General features: G+C 38.6%; 1 protein-coding gene across 4 annotated transcripts in view; it reads left to right on the top strand.

Annotated features, from left to right (window-relative positions):
* The window catches only part of IL15 (interleukin 15), a 160,444-nt gene that overhangs the window by 11,110 nt on the left and 129,109 nt on the right, over positions 1 to 20,225 (top strand). Inside the window, exon 1 of one of the 4 annotated variants that reach the window (XM_069105428.1) lies at positions 10,842 to 10,945. The exons of the other annotated variants lie outside the window; for them this stretch is intronic. The gene's annotated coding sequence lies outside the window, so the exon portion shown is untranslated. Of the gene's footprint in view, positions 1 to 10,841; positions 10,946 to 20,225 lie in introns of those variants that run through there. 4 annotated transcript variants of the gene reach the window in all.

Genomic DNA, 20,225 nt, shown 5'->3' on the forward strand with positions numbered 1-20,225 from the left:
AGATTATAAATGAAACCAATTAAATTGAAAAATTATCAAAAGATATACTTAGAATGGGAGGAACCAAGATGGTGTAGTGACAGGAAATCACTTGCACTCTCCCAAATTCCCTTCCAAACAACTTTAAAATACTGCCTCAAATTGAAATCTGGATTGGCAGGACCAACAAAGTGTCCGAGTGAAACAGTTTTCTAGCCCAAGACAACTTAAGACATCAGCAAGAAAGGTCTGTCTCACCAGGGTGGTGATCTGCCAAGCAGCACAGCACAGGAAAGCTATGTATTGGGGAGGTGGGGGGGACATGCACAAATAGGGCAGCAGCTTCAGGAACTTTCAGCACACAGACCATAGAGACCATACAAGTGTTCATAAGGAGATTCCAGGGGTCCCTTTAATGGCAATGGCTTTAGGACACTGTTGCATTGCCCATATACAGCTTTGGTTGAGGTAGGGCAGGGAGGAATGCTCCTTGTTTGAGGTCCAGGGTGGAGAGGAACACTGTCACTTCTGAGAGTGAGATAGTGTAGCAGCACGCACCCCAGTGTCCCCAGGGTGCCTGCTCACACAATACAGGTTCTTGGATCTGCTTTGTTAAAGGAAAGCAACTCAAAATGGGTTAACAAGCTTACTTTAATCAGTCAGACATATATCGTTTACCTTGTTCAGGGGAAAAGGTCAGCACCCTGAACCTCAAAGTATACAGGCATAATTATCAAGACAGAAACATCAAGTAGACAGATTTCCAAACTGTCCAACCATTACATCCATACCCAGTCAACATCTGGGTTTCCACATTCTGGGTTTTTCAAAGCCGGGGGACTCTCAAAAACGGCTTCCCAGAATTCAGATCAAATCACAGAATACTTCTCAAAGTGAGCCCCAAAACAAAGCTACACATCAGGGCTTATATAGCCTTCTCCTGGCTCAGAGAATGTAACAACCTTATTGACCCACTGGCCAATCAAAAAGTATCTACTGAAAAACAAGCCTCCCTCCCCAGGCTTCTGGTGCACTTTAGCCTAGGGGCAGGGAAGATCTTTAAAATTTACATTCGCATTACAGATAGCAGGACTGAATTGCATTCTCAGGTCCAGAGGGAGTGAGAATGCTAGCAACCACAGGGGATTATGGTCCTGGTTGTGACTCTAATACATAGAGGATTGCTAGCTCAGCAGGCTAGAGCACAGTCCAGGTGAACAGTAACCACATATTTCTTTAGATCATACCACCTTGGAATAACTGGAAACTTTCATACTCACAGAGCTAGCTTTGAAAACAACACCACAAAAAATCTGAAGCTGCAGACAGTGCCACCTCTACCAGGAGCAGAGCCTAACTTTAATATAAAGTTGGAAGTCAAGAAATAGGTGGAGAAAATGAGTAAATAACAACAAAAACAAAGAACCTGACCAGAGAAAGTTACTACAGAGACAGGGAAGATTAAGTCACAAACTGAGAAGAAGACAATGAAATTAAAGCAGCTACATACAAAGCCACAAAATGGCCCACAATAAAGTCCTCACAATAAGAATCATTATGAATACAAATGGAATTAACCCACCCATAAAAGGAAGTAGATTGCAGGGTAGATTAAAAGCCAGAATCTGACAATATGTTGTTTATAAGCAACACACTTAAAACACAGAGACACACACAAAGTTAAAATAAGGGACTGGAGTAGAATCTATTACTCACCCATCCATCTGTAAGTGGAACATTCTGAGAATGAGTCTACAGGCTTTGCCATACTAACCAAGAAGCTCATCACACACACACATGCACACACACAGAGTTTAAGAAGCCCCTTATTTATGGCAAGAACCACTGGTGGCAGAAGGAAAAAATTAACTTTATTTCAACATCTCTATAGTTGCAGATGTTAATATAGCTATTACTATATCCTAATCTGAAAACTGATCCTTTCATATCTTGATTTCTGTTCTACTTACAGATGGATGGTTGAGAATTACTGCTTCAACTGAGTTAAAAAAAATCAGGGTTATCAGTCATGATCTCAGATAGAAGAAAGGCAAAAATAAAGCTATTTAAAAGAGGGAAGCAGGGAAACTATAGCTAAAAAGGCATCATAGACAATGAAGCAATTTCAATATTAAACAAATATGCATCAAATGGTATAGCACATACATTCTCAAAGTAAAAGTTAAATGAGTTACTGGAGGAAATAGTAAAGCTATACTCATGGGTGACCTCAACTTTTTCCTCTTGGAACTAGATAAATCTAACAAAAAAATAAAGAAGAAAGAAGATATGGAGATGAAGATCATTTTAGAAAAGTAAGATATGATAGGCCTCTGTAGAAAATTGAATGAGAATAGAAAACAGTATACCCTTTTTTTTTTTAGCAGTACATGGCATCTTCACAAAAACTGACCACATATTAAGTCATAAAAACCACAACCAAATGCAGAAAAGCAGAAATATTAAATGTATCCTTTTCAGATCATAATTCAATAAAAATTACATTCAATAAAGGACCATGGAAACAAAGATTAAAAACTAATTGAAAATTAAATAATCTAATCCCAAAGAATGAGTGGGTTGAAGAACAAATCATAGAAATCATAATTTCAATAAAGAGAATGACAATGAGAAAATCCAGAAAAATTTATGGGATGTAGCCAAAGCAGTACTTAGGGAAAAATTTATATCTCTAAATATGTCCATCAGTAAAATAGAGAAAGAACAGATCAATGAATTGGGTGTACAAGTAAAAAAAAAACTAGAAAAAGAACAAATTTTAAATCGCCAATTAAACACCAAATTGAAATCCTGAAAATCAAAGGAGAGATCAATCAAACTGAAAGATAACCATTGAATTAATAAAACTAAAAGCTGACTTTATGAAAACAAATAATAAAATAGATACACCATTGTTTAATTTGATTTTTAAAAAGAAAGAAGAAAACCAAATTATCATTATAAAATGAAAAGGGTAAATTAACTACTAATGAAGATGAAATTAAAGCAATTATTAGGAGTTATTTTGCCTGATTATATTTCAATAAATACAAGAACTTAAGTGAAATGGATGAATATTTACAAAAAAATTAACTTTCCCAAATTAACAGAATACTTAAATAACTCTATCTTAAGAAAGAAGTTGAACAAACCATAAATGAGATCCATAAGAAAAAGTCCCCAGGACTGGATAGATTCATGACTGAATTTTACCACAAACATTTAAAGAAAAATTCTAATACTATATAAACTACTTGGAAAAATAGGCAAAGAATGAGTTTTTACCAAATTCTTTTTATGACACAAATATAGTGCTTATACTTAAACCAGGAAAAGTAAAAACAGAGAAGGAAAATTATAGACCAATTTCTCTAACGGATATTGATACAAAGTTTTTTTTTTAACAAAAACTTTTGAATAAAACTTTTTTTTTGTTTTTTCCCCCTTTCTCTTGGTTTTTCCTTTTTATTCTGATTCTTCTTTCACACAACTAATGTGTAAATATGTTCAACATGATTATACATGTATAACCTATATTAGATTGCTTGCTATCTTGGGGAAGGTGATGGAAAGGAAACAGGGAGAAAAACTTGGAACTCAAAATCCTACAAAAGTGAATGTTGAAAACTATATATGTAATTGAAGAAAATAAAATACTACTAAATGCAAAAAAAGGTGAGGCAACTATTTGTTAAGGGTACTGTAGAGAACATTCTTAGTTGTAGTAGAGTTGGTATAAAATATAGTAAATTATTATATAATTTATATTTATAAAATAAAAAATATACTAAAAATAGTAAATTCCTTCTAATTCTAAGATTCTTTGGTTACTCTCAACTCACAGATCTAGGCAAAACTTTAGCCAGCATGTAGTTCAGCTCCCTAATTGGGTAATACCTGTGTGCAACCCCTACTTTTCCACCAAATAATCTTGGCAATGAGTTGGCAGAGGATTGCATATGTAGTGAAACTGAAGTTTGGCAACATCTAATCATTTCCTGAGATCACTTGGCTAATTATAGCAGCAACGTTGGTACAAGAACTCAGGTCACCTGACTCTTGTGTTGGTATTCTTTCCACTGTGCCACACTTAATAATTGACATTATCTTCCTATGGATCTGGCCAGTTGAGATTAGAGTCATGCAACTTGAGCCACAATAGCCCTAGGTGGCAATGTTCTTGACTGTTGATTGCCCCTATTTTTTAAGTTTCTATAACCACTTGTGCTCTGTCTTACTGTTTTTAGAGAGCAAAGAGAACTGAAACCTGCTGATTTAGTGGCAGAGGAAATTTTGGATTTGCCTTCAAGAGTCTGCTCTTTTGGGATCACCTAAGTTTGAGTTGATTTGTTGCTTTATTATATACCACTACTGAAGAAAGCTCTTTGGTTAGAAACAAATAGATTTAAGCTCTCCTTTAGTTTCAAGTACTTTATCTGAATTGTGCCTACTCCAGACCACTGTGGTTTCATGAAATGTATAAGTCCCTTTGAGAAAACTGCACAAGGATAAATTGTCTAATACTAAACTTTTTTCATACATTAGGCACTTAATAAGTAGTATTTTAGATAGCAAAAATTAGATATATTAAAAACAGTTCACAGACTCCAGGTATAAAGCTATTGTAGATTGCTCATTTCTGTGGCACAGTGGGAAGGGGACTTCCTAAAATACCTTGACTAGCTGGAACATGCTTATAGACTATGTTTTGCTCAACTTTATTCTAAACCCCCACAGAAATTTTCCTCTCTAGATGTTAGCTATAACTTAGAAGAAAAAAGGGGAGGGATTTGGGGTGAATTGTACAGGGAGAATAGCAGAATATTTTGTTCTATAAAAGCACTGAAATTGAAAATGGTAGTGCTGATAGAGGTGGGGTAGGGGTAGGGAAATGATGGTAGTAATATATATTAGTAATATGCTTTAGTGTTAGTAATATGTATTAGGATTTGGTAACTGACATGGTAGTAAAAATTATACTAGCCTTTTTTGGTGGGGGTGATTATTTTGTCAGAATGGTAAACTGAATGACTGATTGGTTGCGAATTCATCCAACCAACTATATCCAGACAACCCCAGACCATACTTCACATCTCATTCAGCTATCCACCAGGAAACCAGGTTAAAGTATGGTAAAGGTTTCCCTTTTCCTCACTCTAATCCTTTCTCTATTAGCAAAAAACTTCATGTAGTTCCAGGGTAGAGAGAGTCAAGACTCAGCATCTGAAGCAAAGAGAACTGAAACCTGCTGATTTAGTGGCAGAGGAAATTTTGGATTTTCAGACCTTCTGACCCTTGTCAGTTGTAGGATAATGGGCAGTTCACCCACCTTTTGACCTTCATTTCTTCATCTGTAGCAAATGGAGCTAATAATGTACCACATATCTCACAGAGTTGTGAAGAAAGCACTTTATAAAACTTTAAGTTCTAATTTGAATGTGGACTGTTAGCCATCCTTCCACTTTTAAGCAGTAGTATGCTTAAACTAGGAGTGGCAAGTGAGTGTTTTGTTTGGCACCAGGGACCTCTGTGGGTCTGTGTCTGTTCCACTGATCTAGAACCCCAGAAAGTCCCAAGACAAGTCTATTAGAGAAAAGGAAGAGAAGAGAGACAGGGAATAAATGAATCAATGGAAAAAAAAAATTTGAACACCAATTTTGGGCAGAGCAAAGTGCTAGAGGCTAGGCATAGAAATAGAACAGAAACAGCCCTTGTTTTCAAGGAATTCACATTCAAATAGCAAGAGATATTAAGTATAAATGAATGGTGAATTTTATTCTGTAGATTACTGATCCTACCGTAAGAGATGAAGAATGGGGGCAGGGAGGTGGTGATGGCAGTACGTATGAGTCTGCAGGACAGATGATAAGATGACTTGGTAAGTACTAGTCTACTGGTGGATGTCTGCACAAGATAGGAGTCATGTTTGGGGACTGCTTGGATATAGTATGTTAGCTTCACTCAGACACCAGGCAGGATAGCTCAGCCTGTAGGCAGGTGACAATTGAAGATGGAGTCAGATGTGAGGATACTGGAAATCAACAGGATTTTGTAGCTGATTGGATATGGAAAGTAAGGAGAAAGGAAGAGTCCAAGGCAGATACTAGATTTCAAACATGGAAGACCAACAGTAAGAGTAAAGTGGGAAGGGAGAGCAGGTTTAGGAATCTCGTGTGAGGATATGGTTATTTTAAGGTGCCAATAGACAAACAAGCCCAAAAGTCTGAATTTGTCTTAAATTAAAGAATAAAGAGCAAAGAAGAGTATTTTTTTTAAAGCAATTGGGGTTAAGTAACTTGCTCAAGGTTACACGGCCAGTTATTTCTGGGTGTAGTGCTAAGTGTCTGAGCCCGGGATTCGATCTCCAGGTCATCCTGACACTGGAGCCGGTGCTCTTACTCGCTGTGCTACCTGGCCGCCCCGAGAAGAGGATTTTTTTTAAAGCAATTGGGGTTAAGTAACTTGCCCAAGGTTACATGGCCAGTTTTTTTGTGTGGGTATTAAGTATCTGAGGCCAGAACCAATTCTGGGTCCTCCCAACTCCAGGGCTGGTGCTCTTACTCACCTAGCCACCCCAAGAATAAGTATTTTTGTACTCATTGTCTTGCTCATATTTCAATTCCAAATGCCAAGACCAATCATGAGAGAAGTTGATGTCAGGCACCTAATTATGTGTGGAGCTTGACAACCATCATACTTTTTAGAACTAGACATCATATCTTTCCCAAAGAAACACCTGCAGTTTAAGGTCCCCACCAACCCTTTCTTCCCTACCCTCCAATCCTCTAAAAAATAAGAAAAACAGTGTATAATAGAGCAAATATGGTTAGATAGGGAAAACCTTGCCCCAGTCTTTAAATTAGATCGTAGTATTCATGGGATAGCTTAGAACCCCCAAAGTTACCCCCTGGAACCAGTTTACCCTCACATCAGGGATCAGAGGAAAGGTTTTATATGAATAATCCTTGATTTCAAGGGAGAAGATCTGAGTTTTAAGTCCCAACTCTGCATTTATTAATGCTACCTTAAGTTAATTAACAGCTTTGGGCCTTATTTTTCATCAGTTGAATGAGGTTAAGAATGTTCATCCTATTTATTATGAAAGAAATCTTTGTTATACTGCATCTTTTTTTTTTTAAGTCTGTCAGACACACTATGTGTGTATGTGTTTAGCATTTTTAGGTTTGTGGAGGGATTTACATATATCATCTCATTTGATCCTGACGTATATGTGTATTTGTATGCATATTTCCACATATAGGGTATTCCAAACATTTCAGTGCAGTTTTAAGCATTTTTCTGGCTGTTTCACTTATGTCTGACTCTCTGTGACCCCATTTGGGGTTTTCTTGGCAAAGATACTGGAGCGGTTTGCCATTTCCTTCTCCAGCTCATTTTACAGATGAGGACACTGAGGCAAGCAGGGTTGAATGGTTGCCTAGGGTCACACAACTAGCAAGTGTTTAAGGTCAGATTTAAACTTGGGTCCTCCTGACTCCAAAGCTGATGCTCTGTCCACTGCACAAGGTTATCCACTGCATCCTGGGTCTTTGCCAGGCAGTCAATGTGACTTTTGTCTTGCCACTGGACTTCAACAACTCAGGAAAAGAGGCTTTGTGCAACTCTGCCCCTTAAATCTAATTCATGCACAAGTCAAGCATCCTGTGATGCCACTGGTTCTCTTCAAAAATGAAGGAAAAAGAGCACCAATTTGGGGGAAGATAACATCATCAGTCCTACACTTTGGTAGTGAGAGTGACTGGAGAATGACTTGTAGAGGGGAGAGATTTGAGGCAGGGAGACCTAAATTAGTTACAAAGGACCTATGAAGGAAGACACTAAATAGAAGTATGTCTAGGATGTTTTTACGTGTGTGTGTGTGTGTGTGTGTGTGTGTGTGTGTGTCTAATAAACATCTAGGGGGAAGGGAAGAAAAAGAAAAGAAAAAAGAAAGGTATATGCTAACTTTGTTATGTATTTAAAAGTAATAGCAAGTTGTACATAATATATTTGCACTTTCATGTGTATTCATCTCTCTTTTTTTTTTTTTGGTGGGGGGAAGGCAGGGCAGTTGGGGGTTAAATGACTTGCCCAAGGTCACACAGCTAGTAAGTGTTAAGTGTCTGAGGTCAGTTTTGAACTCAGGTCCTCCTGACTCCAGGACCAGTGTTATATTCACTGAACCACCTAGTCACCCTTAGTCATCTCCTTATTATCTACTATGTAATGGGAATGTTGGTTTTCTTTCAGAAATTAAAAATAAAATAAATATATTTTTTAAAAAGGCTATAGTAATACTCCACATGAGAGGTGAAAATGACCTGCTACAGGGTGGTGGCTACATGATTTGGAGAGAAGGGGGCAGGTAGGAAAGATGTGAAGGCAGAAACAGCGTTTCACAATATATTTGACGTTTTGGGTGAGTGTGAATGATATGTGGTTATGAGTCTAGGTGACTGGGAGTATGTTATGGTGGTGCCTTCAGTAGTAATAGGGAAATTTAGGTTGGGAAAAGATAAAGTTTATATTGGGGTATATTCAAGTTGATGACCAAGACATCCACTTTGAGGTGTCCAAAAGGCATTTGATGAATGTGAAATGAAAACTTTGGCCAGGGGTTGAGTCAAGGGCCAGATAGGGACAAAACAAATTGGTGACTGTGTAGTAACAGTGGGAAGCTAGAATCTGAGGATCTGGATTCAAATCCTATCTCTGATACTTTATACTTGTTTGACCTTAGAGAAGTCACTATCTCTCTCAGTTTCCTTTTCTGTAAAATGAGTGTTTCTTTCCAGCTTGAAATCTATAATTCTATCATCCAATATAAACAACTTTTAAAAATTCACAGAGGCAAGAGTCAGTTCAAAATGGATATGACCAGACAGTTTTCAAATAAAAAAACCACAGATTTTTAATTATGACTTGAAGTAATACACAACATCTCTACTAATCAGAGGTGCAATTTAAAACAACATTGTGATGCTGCCTCACAGCCATCAGATAATTAAAAGTAAATGAAATTTAAAAAGTAGACAAGAATATAGAGAAACAGACACATTCATTTATTATTAGCAGTCTTAAAAATCATAGAAATTTTTGAAGAGCAATCTGGAAGTTCTTAGTTAAAGTTACAAAAATCCTTATGTCCTTTGATCTGATAATTCCTTCTGTATATAATAAAAAGAAAACTCTAAATATTTTCATATTTATTATTTTAGAATCTGAATGTAAGCTGCCTAATACTAGAAACTGTCTAGTAATAGAGGAATGGCTGAACAAAATGTAGTACATTAATATAGTGGAATCCTGTAATGCAGTTAAGACAGGCGGGTATAAGGAAGACAAAGAAATAGGGAAATACTTTATGACGTGCAAAATGAAGGACAGCATGCGCAGAGAATGAATAAGCAAAGAATCTTAATGAAAATTTAATCACTAAAAACTTGCTATAATAGAGAAGCATGTTTTATATTTAATTTAAATAATTATGAATCAAATTTAATTAAGTATATCAATGATGTTCAACATTGTTTATAAATAATTTAATAAAGCAAAAGTAACCTTCCTCCAGCTGTTACTCCTACCATCATACACATATACAGAAGTCCTTTCTTTCATAACAGAATTATGTGGGTTTTATTAATAGGTCATCATTTAACATAGAGAATTAGATAGAACCAAGATATTCATATATATTTTTTTCTTTTTGGAGGGGGAAAGGTAGGGCAATTAGCGTTAAGTGACTTACCCAAGGTCACGTGCCTAGTAAGTGTTAAGTGTCTGAGGTCACATTTGAACTCAGGTCCTCCTGACTCTAGGGTGGGTGCTCTATTCACTGGGCCACCAACCACCCCTGGGATTCATGTTTTCTAAAACTTTAGGAATAGCAAGACTTCGGCTCTCTAAAAATAGTTAATGATTCTGTTTTCTATTTTCACTCAAAGGCATTTCAATAACATTTGGTGGAAATCTTTCCAAGTTTATTCCTCTTTAAAACATAGAGCTCAGACCAGGTGATTTCTTAGGCCCTTTTCCAGTTCTGAGAATGTATGAGTCCAAGTTGACAGGCAAATCTTCATGTGAATGCCTGGTCCTTTTGTTTAATCTTCTTATCTCAGTGACTTTTGTTAAATCATGTGATCCCATTGGGCCCATTTTCTTCATCTGTGTCCCGTGAAGTTGTTGGACTAATTGATTTTCAAAGCTCTCTTCCTTCCAACTTTAAATGCTATGAATATATACCTGAGGAATAAAGCAAAAAATCAGTGTTGAGTCACACCCAAAGCAGTTGCTTGCCTTGTGATAAATAAGGGTAGTTGGGTGCTTTTTTTGACTGCCTGGAACTTTTACCCAGAGATACTCACAAGCACCTACATGGTATTTGTTCTGGGGGGATCCTGGTGAGAATATGACCCTGTGCAATTGGGGTCAGATAAGTTAAGACTTACAGACATTATTGCTATATGTCCCATGTATTTTTTTTTCTTTGATTAGGGCAAAATATAGTCTACAGAGTCTACTCCCATGTGGGTGGAGTCACAATATTCAGCAGAGCCATTAAGTGCCTGATGTTAGCATCTGAGAACTGGAATTGTTACTGAGTGTCCTTTGGCTCTAAGTAATAAGATGATTAGCTCACCTCTATAAAAAGTTTTGTGTCTGGCATACATTCTCCCATTTCGTCTGCACAACAACTTGTAAGGCAAGTATTACAGGTGTTACTATTATTATGCCGGTTGTCACAGATTACGTCAATGATAGAAGATAAGAGACTTGTTTCTTGTCATGTTAGAGGAGAAATGGAATATGAAACCAGGTGTCACATGACTCCTTATCCAGCTTCACTATTATGCTAGTGGTTGTTTCTATTGAGAGTGAGTGAGTGGAGAGTTGAGATCAATCAAGTCAACAGGGAGCATAAGAACTTGAGCAAAGAAGAGGAAGAAAGGGGGAAAAAATGGAAGAGGTGAGAGAAAGGGCAGAGAAATGGGAAAATAGAGTGAGGAGGGTAAAGGGAGAGATGGGAAAGAAAGGACAAAGGGAAGGGGGAAGTATAAGGGAAAAGAGGGGAGGTGATAGAAAAAGGAATGAGGGAAAGGGAGGGGAGGAGGAAAAACATCCCAGTGCATAGAATCTCAAAAGGAGATAAGGAAAGCAAGAATGTGTCTCTGGAAAAGAAAGATATGTCTCTGACTTCCCAAGCTTTCCTCATCTTTAAAATGGAATTAATAACACATTTGCCATTTCCTTCTCCAACTCATTTTATAGATAAGGAAACTGAGACAAACAAGGTTAAGTGACTTGCCCAGGGTCACCCAGCTAGTAAGTTATCTGAGGCCAGATTTGAACTCAGGAAGATTAGTCTTTGGACATTATACCCCCTGCATGACCTAGTTGCCCATCAACAGCCACACTTTACTAGATCGTTAAGTGTCAAAGGACATAATATGTGTAAAGCTCTTTGTATACCTTCAAAGTGCTCAATCAATAGGAACTATTGTTATTATTAGTCTTTGCTGTGATTCATGAGCAAGGACATTGTACCTCACCAGGTTCATAACCAGGAATTCTGGAGTGATGTTGGGGTATGGTAAGTTTCATATAGCTAGAGAACTAGAACTGAGAGACAAGGATTAAAATTGGCAAGAAGTTACAAAGGAATAAGATATAGTTCTCTTGCTTTCTCGTATTAACTCACAATAATTACTGTGATTTATAAATCTGACCTTTCTTCTCTATTGTTTTGTGGCCTGCCTTTCCCCCTGTCTTTCCCCTGTACTGCTAGTCCTTTAAAATTTGTTTTCTTTTCCTTTTTTAAAATAATATTTCACTTTTCCCCAATTGCATGTAAAAACAGTTTTAACATCCATTTAAAAAATTTTTGTGTTCCATATTCTCTCCCTGTTCTTCTCCCTCCCTGAGACAGTAAGCAATTTGATGTAGGTTATACATGTGCAATCATACTGACAGGGCTTTTTAGTGAAGTCCTTAAAAAAAACCCACTTAGGGAGGATGGCTTTGGGCCTTGGAGAAGGAATCTGTTATCTGGAAACCAAGAGAAAGGGGGAACAGTAGCAATAAAAAATACTTAGGAAGAGTCAGAGAAGAAAAGATTGGGGAGAAGGATGATTGTCATCTTTAAAAAAATTTGAAGACTATTAAATGAAAGAGTGATTAGACTTGACTGCAAAGGGTAGCACTAAGGAGCAGCAAATGGAGATGGCAAAGAATCAGATAAATGCATGATGTGAGGAGGGGAACCAAACAACAGAACTGTTCGAGCTAACCCAGTTAGAGCTGTCTGAAAGGAGAACAGGCTGCCTCAGGTGAGTGCTGCCTTCATTGGAGGTGTTTATGTAGTGCCTGGACAGTTAATTTGTTGAGGAGGATGTAAAGCCAGTTGGTTACTGATGAGAAATCCAAAATTTTCCACATTCTTCAGGTCCTTCTCTAGCCAACTTAAGGGGAAAGAGAGAGGAGACCCATGCCAACTGCAAAACTGAGTCCTCTCCTTCAATTCCAGGGACTTTAATGGAAAGCTCCCATGCCCAACTCTTAAATAATTTCACTTGGGAACTAGTTTGAGCATTTCTGAGATGGTCATGACTAAGTTTCCTTGCACAGGTGAAGCTGTTGGAGTCCTCAGAATCAGGTTCAGAGTTCCCAAGGTGGGACCATGGTGTCCAAAAAGTTAAGAATGCCTTCTTTAGACTTAAGTATGAAAAAGCCCCTGAATGAATGGGAGTGAAGTTATGGAGGACTGAATGAGGAAACTTCATCATGCCCACTTTCTAAACTAATCAAGTTACTGTAAAAATGAGGTGATTTCAGATTCTGGGATGGGAGCTTTTCATTCCAGCCCCTGGGGGAGGAATGGTATTCTAAGTGGGGGCATGGGGAAGCAAACAAATTCTGTTCCCATCCTCATTATTTGTGTGTGATTATTATTATTACTATTATTATTTTTATTCTTGGTGGGCAGGAGGGGGTGGGCAATAAAATTTGTAAGGTGCTTAGAGGATTTCTAAATATGACCTTTGTGAGCACATTGCTGAGGATCCTCTGTATGAACTCTACCAAAGTATTCTGGAAGAGGAAAACTACAACAAGGCACTAACCCATCTATGTAAATCCCTTTAGCAAATTTCCTTTCGCTTGGGGCAGAGTCAAGATGGTGGAGTAGAAGCAGGACCTCCCTGCTGCTCCAGCTCCCACCTTCCCCAATCCATGTAAAAAGGGGACTCTGAACAAACTTTGGAGCTGCAGAACCCACAAAATGACCCAGAGAAGCTAACCTCCCACTGAAGACAGCCCAGCAGGCCGGCAGGCTGTCAGGAATCAGCCAGCGCAGAGCTCTGGCGGCCGAGACCAGCCCGAAGCTGAGGCTTTGGCCCCAGGGCAGGCCTGACCAGCCACCTGTAGGAGAGACTCCAGATCAGCAGCACCCGTGGCCATTTCCAGATTTATCAACACACATATGAGAAAGACAAAGTGAGAGGTCAGTGCAGTCTGGACTTTGGGACATAGTAAATGGGAGTGCATGGCTTTTGCGCCCAGGGAGAGAAGCCGCTGAGAAGGCACAGCCAGCCAGGACCACGTGGCAGCATAAGCTCCTGGCCTGCAGAGTGTAGGGGGGACCAAGCACCAGTCTGAGGGGTAAATGCTCTTGCTTTAACCTTGTTGGATCTGGATTACAGTCTAGGGTGGAGGTCCTGGGGTGTGTGTCCAGTTTGCCAGAGCGTGTGGAGACCTCAGAGAGGGCACCATCTAATACCTCCAGCAGCTGAGAAAACCCCAGCGTTTGGGATGAAAGCTCCTGTGTCTGGTGGCAGAGTCCTACTGTGGCAAAAAGCCCAGAGGTAACATAACCAGGCAAAGAAAACAAAGCAGACAGAAGATTCCAACATTAGACTCCTATTTTGGGGACAAAAAGGAGGAAAGCATGGAACAGGAGGAAAACAGTGAAGTCAGAACTCCTGCACCAAAAGCTTCAAAGGAAAATACTAGCTGGTTACAGGCCATAGAGGACCTTAAGAAACAGATAAGAGAAGTGGAGGAAAAATTGGGAAGAGAAATGAGAATGATGCAAGAAAATTACAAAATGAGAGTCAACAGCTTGACTGAGGAAAATCACATTAAAAAATAGAGTAACTCAAATGAAAAAAGAGGCTCAAAAAGGCAATGAGGAGAAGAATGCCTTAAAAAGCCGAATCTGCAAGATGAAAAAAGAATCTCAAAAGTTCAATGAGGAAAATCGTTATTTCAGAATTAGATTGGAGCAAATGGAAGCTAATGACTTTATGAGAAATCAAGATGCTGTTAAACAGATCCAAACAAATGAAAGAATAGAAGGCAATGGGAAATATCTCATGGGAAAAACCACTGACCTGGAAAATAGATCCAGGAGAGATAATTTTAAAATTATTGGACTACCTGAAAGCCATGATCAAAGAAAGAACTTAGAAATCATCCTCCAGGAAGTTCTCAAAAAAAAACCTGACCTGATGTTTTAGAACCAGAGAGCAAAATAGAGGTTGAAAGAATCCACCAATCACCTGCTGAAAAAGATCCCAAAAAGAAAAGTCCTAGGAATATTATGGCCAGGTTCCGGAATTCCCAGATTAAGGAGAGAATATTACAAGCAGCCAGGAAGAAACAATTTGAATATTGTGGAAACACAACAAGGATAACTCAGGATCTGGCAGCTTCTACACTGAGGGATCGAAGGGCCTGGAATATGATATTCTGGAGGTCAAAGGAGCTGGGATTAAAACTAAGAGTCACCTACCCAGCAAAATTGAGTATCATGTTTCAGGGGAAATATGGTCATTCAGTGGAATAGAGGACTTTCAAGCATTCTTACTGAAAAAAAAAAAAACAGAGTTGAATAGAAAATTTTACATTCAGATACAAGAAGCAAGACAGGCATGAGAAGGTAAACAGGGAAAAGAAATCATAAGGAACTTATCAAAGTTGAACCATTAACATCCCTACCTGAAAAAACAATAATTGTAACTTATGAAACTTTTCTCAGTAGTTGAAGGGAATATATGTGTGTATATATATATATATATATATATACATATATATGTATATATGTATGTCTATATATGAGGGTATATGGGCATATGAATACATATGTGAATCTGTGTATATATGTTTACAGGTACACATAGATAGAGGGCACAGGACCAATTTAACAGGAAGGGACAATACTTAAAAGGTGAAATTAAAAGGTGAGAGAGGAATATAATGAGAGGAGATGGGTAGAGACAGAATGGGGTAAACTATCTCATATAGAAGAGGCAAGGGAAAATGGTTACAATGGAGGGGAAGAATAGGAAGGCAAAAGGGAATGGGTCAACCTTATTCCCATTGAATTTGGCTTGAGGAGGGAATGAAATACACACTAAATAGGGTATCTCACCCTCCAGGAGAGTAGGGGGGAAGGGGATAAGAGGGGGGATGATAGAAGGGAGGGCAGGCTTGGGGGGGAGGGAAGTTGGAAGCACCCACTTTTGAAAAGGTAGGGGATCAAAGTAGAGAACAGAACAAGTGGGAGGTGGGATAGGAGGGAGGGAGTCTTTTACAATATATCTACTATGTTATTGTTTTGCATTAGCCACACATGTACAACCTATACTGAACTGCTTATCTTCCCAGTAAGGGTGGGTGACAAGGGAGAAAGGGAATGAATCTGGAATTCAAAGTTTTAAAATCAAATACTCAAATATATATATATATATATATATATATACATATATATATATACATATTATGTGTGTGTATGTGTGTATATATATACGTATATATATTATATATACTATTATTAGTACTATTTTTCATGTAATTGGGAAATAATATATACAGCACTGGGGTGTGGAGATCTACTGGAAAAGTCAAAAGGGTTATGGGAGAAAATATGGGAGAGAGCAGATTGGAAGAGGGGATATCCTGTGGGATTGCTATTTTCAGGCAGTTGGTTAGGGGGAAAATGGGGAGAAAATTTGTAACTCAAAATCTGGCAGAAATGAATTATGTAAATCAGAAGTTAATAAAGCATTTGAAAAAAAAAATTTCCTTTGGCTTTCCCAGCTGCTTGACAGAAATTATTACAGGGGTTAGGGGTGTGGCACCCTTCCTCCCCAATATGGAAAATCCATGGATAATTTTTTGGCCCTCCCTTCATACCAGAGAACTCAGAATTATTATGGTATTAAAAGATAAAATTTGTTGATATTATATAATTCTATGTATATATTTTATGCATTCCTAATTTTCTAAACCTTTCTGTGTCATCTGCCGGCCTTCATGTGGCTTCTGTAAAAAAAGTTCCCCCAAATTCCAATTTAACTTCTTATGCCAACCCATGATATATATGGGAAAAATCATGATGTAGAAGGCATAGCTATATTTTTTATTTATAAACAAGAGAGGTGAGGGGGCAGAGTGGATTGAGAGCTGACCTTTGGGGTCAGGAAGTTCAAATCTTGCCTCTCATAATATTGTTAGTATGATAAGAGATGTGCTGGCAGAGATTTCCCTAGCTCTCTGGGGAAAAAAAGTCAGGATACACCTTAAAACTATTTTACATTATTAACTTTTTCTCCATCACTTTTTTAACAGTCAAAGGCAACAAACCAATCAAGCCCTGATTCTTTTATGAAGCATGCAGATTTAGGAGGTACGGATGCTTCAGCTCAAAATTTAGCAATCAGGGTGCAGTTAACTCCTGCACGCCACGGTGTGTGATCTTGGATAAGTTACAAAACCTCCCAGTGACCCCAAGCATCTAAGACTGCATGTCTACAGGGAAGATGCTCATGATCTATGTTGGTAGAGGGAGTTTTTTCCCTAGAGTTCCGTATGCTAATGAGCTTATGAGTCTGGACCCAAACTAAAACAATCCAAAAGAAGGGGATGTGGGAAACACTGTGGCAGCAAGAATTATAATAAGGACTGAATGCCTATAGTTTGGCTTCTTCAGGGACCTCCAACTGCACAAGTCATACTCCAAAGAAGATTTCTGATATCCTTACTTAAAAAATTTCCAATAACCCTCAAATTTCATTGTAAAACAATTCAAAACCATGCTTGTTTTATTTGAATTTCACTCCCAGGTGATCATGTCTTGTTTTCACTTTGCTTGGGAAAATTCCTCTTATGCTGCCTGCCAAGCAGAGGATCAGGTTTGTGAATCCGATCTAAGGTCGACAACTTTGGTGCTGAAACTGAGACTGTACATTCAAGGCTTCTGACTTTCAGGCTTCGCAGTTTTTGAAAACACTTAGCATCTTCTGTTCAGGGAACCTGTGTTGGATGGCTAGCTTCCCAGGAGTCAATCTTCAAGGAAATGCGCCTTCTCTAATACTTTTATGGAATGCAGAAGATTGAAGAACAGTTAGGATGAAGAAATCAAAGGAATGAGCAGAAAAATAAGGACGTACCTGAGTGTTGTGGATAAAATGCTGAATTTGAACTTAAGAAGACCTTCATTTGAACACTATCCTCTATCTGCCTCAGTTTCCTCAATATTAAGATGTGGATAATAATACCTATCTCCTTCAGAGTTATTGTGAAGATCCAATGAAACAGTGAGTGCAAAGGGCTTTGAAAGCCTTAAAACACTGTACAAATATGAGCTGTTATATTCTGTTAATACTATTTATGGAACTGGCGCATTACTCAGAGGTTTACTGTAAATCTTCTTTGTGGAATTTGATTTTCCTGTTCAGTTTCATCCTAAAGTTGGATATAGGCCTACTTGAGGTGTGGTGGGGGTGGGGGAGGAGCAGTCATTAAGCACTCACCTCTGTACTAGGCCTTGTTTTAAGTGCTGGGGATACAAATACAAACAAAGAAGGTGGTCCCTGTCCTCAGAGGGTTTCCATTCTAATGGGAAGGAATGTGCATACTTGTGGCAGTATGATTTGGAACAGGAAGTGGCCTGCCACTATAGTCTGGTTCTAGCCAAGAGAAAGTGAAAACTCCTGGATCAGAGCCCCAAAGCAGAGTCCAAAGTCTTTTGGGAGAAAGTGGAAGAGGATGACCGAAATCCACGAGGGTATGTCTGCAAACAAAATGTGGTGCTCTAAAAGAAAAAAAAGACGTAGTTCTAAAATGCCACAGATGTTTAAAAACACATTTGGGGGGGTTAAACATTGACCCAAGACATTCAAAATATCCTCATTATCCTACTTTTAAAATGAATCACCAAATCAGAATGTTGAAAATGGAAAATGCAACCCCTGAAACTCTCCCTCAGTTTTCCCAAGAGAAACTAACACTCTCTCTCTCTCTCTCTCTCTCTCTCTCTCTCTCTCTCTCTCTCTCTGTCTCTCTGTCTCTCTCTGTCTCTCTCTGTCTCTCTCTCTCTCTGTATGTGTGTATGTATGTATGTATGTATATATGTGTGTATGTGTATATGATTTCATTGGTATAGGGAACTCCTGGTGGGAAAACTCCCTTTATCCATGCAGATTGACACCTGTTCTGTTACTTAAAGAATTGATCAGGGGTATCCAGAGATTTTAATGATTTGCCTAAGGTCACACAGTCAGTATCTTTCGTTGGCAGGACTCAGTAGCTTTTGAATTTTGAGACCAGCTCTCCATCCATGATGCCAGGCTGCCTCTCAAGAAACAGTGATTCCTAAAGCCTTAATAGTTATGTAGATTATTCTGTTTTCTAAAACATCTTTTAGAAATGCCTGTGTTTTCTATCTGAAGCCATTTTGTTTTATTTGCCCCATTACTTTGACTTGCCTTCCTAGGACTGTGTAAATCTAGAGTCGACCTTCCCAAGGTCTGTGTGGTCCAGTATAAGGAATGACTGAAGGGGCATTGGAGGACTTCAGGTGAAGTCCCAGCCATGCTGACTGACTTTGGACAAGTCTATCTCCCCTTTATGTATCTCAGTTTCCTGATCTGTAAAATGAAGGGATGGGATTAGATGCCATCTAAGCTTAAAAAGAATAAAAGTAAAATGAAAATATGTTGTTCAGTTGTTTCGATCCTAGCTGACTCTCTGTGTCTCCTTTTAGGGTTTTCTTGACAAAGATACTGAAGTGGTTTGCCATTTGCTTCTTCAGCTCATTTTACAGATCAGTAAACTGAGTCAAACAGGGTTAAATGACTTGTCCGGGGTCACACACAGTAAGTGTCAGAGGTCAGATTTGAACTCAGGAAGATGATATTCCTGGTCAAAATTTTATATTCCTAGTCTAATCCCCCCCCCCAAATTTTGCAAATGAGAAATTGAGGCCCAATGTTGTGAGCTGATTTGGCCAATGTCACACTGATAGTAAGCAGCACAACCACTGGGATTCAAATCCAGGTCTTTGAAATAATGACCTTATGCTCTTGCCAGGCCATCATCATGCTCCTTCCAGATTAATTCACGTACTTACACTGGTACACCATGTTCAAGTGTGTTTAGTGCCCAAAGCTGGAGCTGGAAATATAAACTCTTTTATTTAAAAGGGGATTCTTTGGCAAGGCTATGTGGCATAAGTGGACTACAGAATCAAGGAACCTGGATTTAATCCTAAACATACTTTCTAACTGGATGCTTTTGGACAAGTTATTTTACTTGTTGCCTCCAGAAAACTCCCAAACTTAAAAGTTAGGGAGAATCTGCATGATAATAGAGGGATTGAGAAGAAAACACTCACAAAAGTGGCTTATTTCTCTTGCCTTCAAATTAGATGGTATCCCCAGTGATTCCCTCAGTAGTAGATAGCATTTCTGATGACTGACCATCCTATGGGCTCATAGTGAATCGATTTAGGTGGAGCTTGGTGGCTTCATTGGAGGCTATTAATAACTAGACTTAGTTGCTTTAGTGTGAATCACTTTTACATTCCTGCCAAATATTGTCCACCCATAATGTGACTCTGGGGATCTTACTTGAGCCTGGAAAAGTACTGATCTTTACTCAATAACATTAGGAATTTACCCATGACATGTAGTTCTCACTCACAGTGGAGATATGGAAATTCTGTAAAGCAGCAGAGTACTTTTTTCTTGAAATGAACTTGTGATTCATAAGAATTGGGTCTAAAGGAAGTCATCAAGTGAATTTCTCTTAAAGAAGGCATGTTGGGGCAGCTAGGTGGCACAGTGAGTAAAGCGCTGGCCCTGGAGTTGGGAGGACCCGAGTTCGGTTCTGGCCTGAGACAGTTAACACCCACATAAAAATACTAGCTGTGTAACCTTGGGCAAGTTACTTAACCCCAATTGCCCTCC

Source organism: Petaurus breviceps, unplaced genomic scaffold (genome assembly GCF_028583685.1).
Source record: "Petaurus breviceps papuanus isolate PSGF00001 unplaced genomic scaffold, PetGlider_PUasm1.0 76, whole genome shotgun sequence".
NCBI lineage: Eukaryota > Metazoa > Chordata > Mammalia > Diprotodontia > Petauridae > Petaurus > Petaurus breviceps.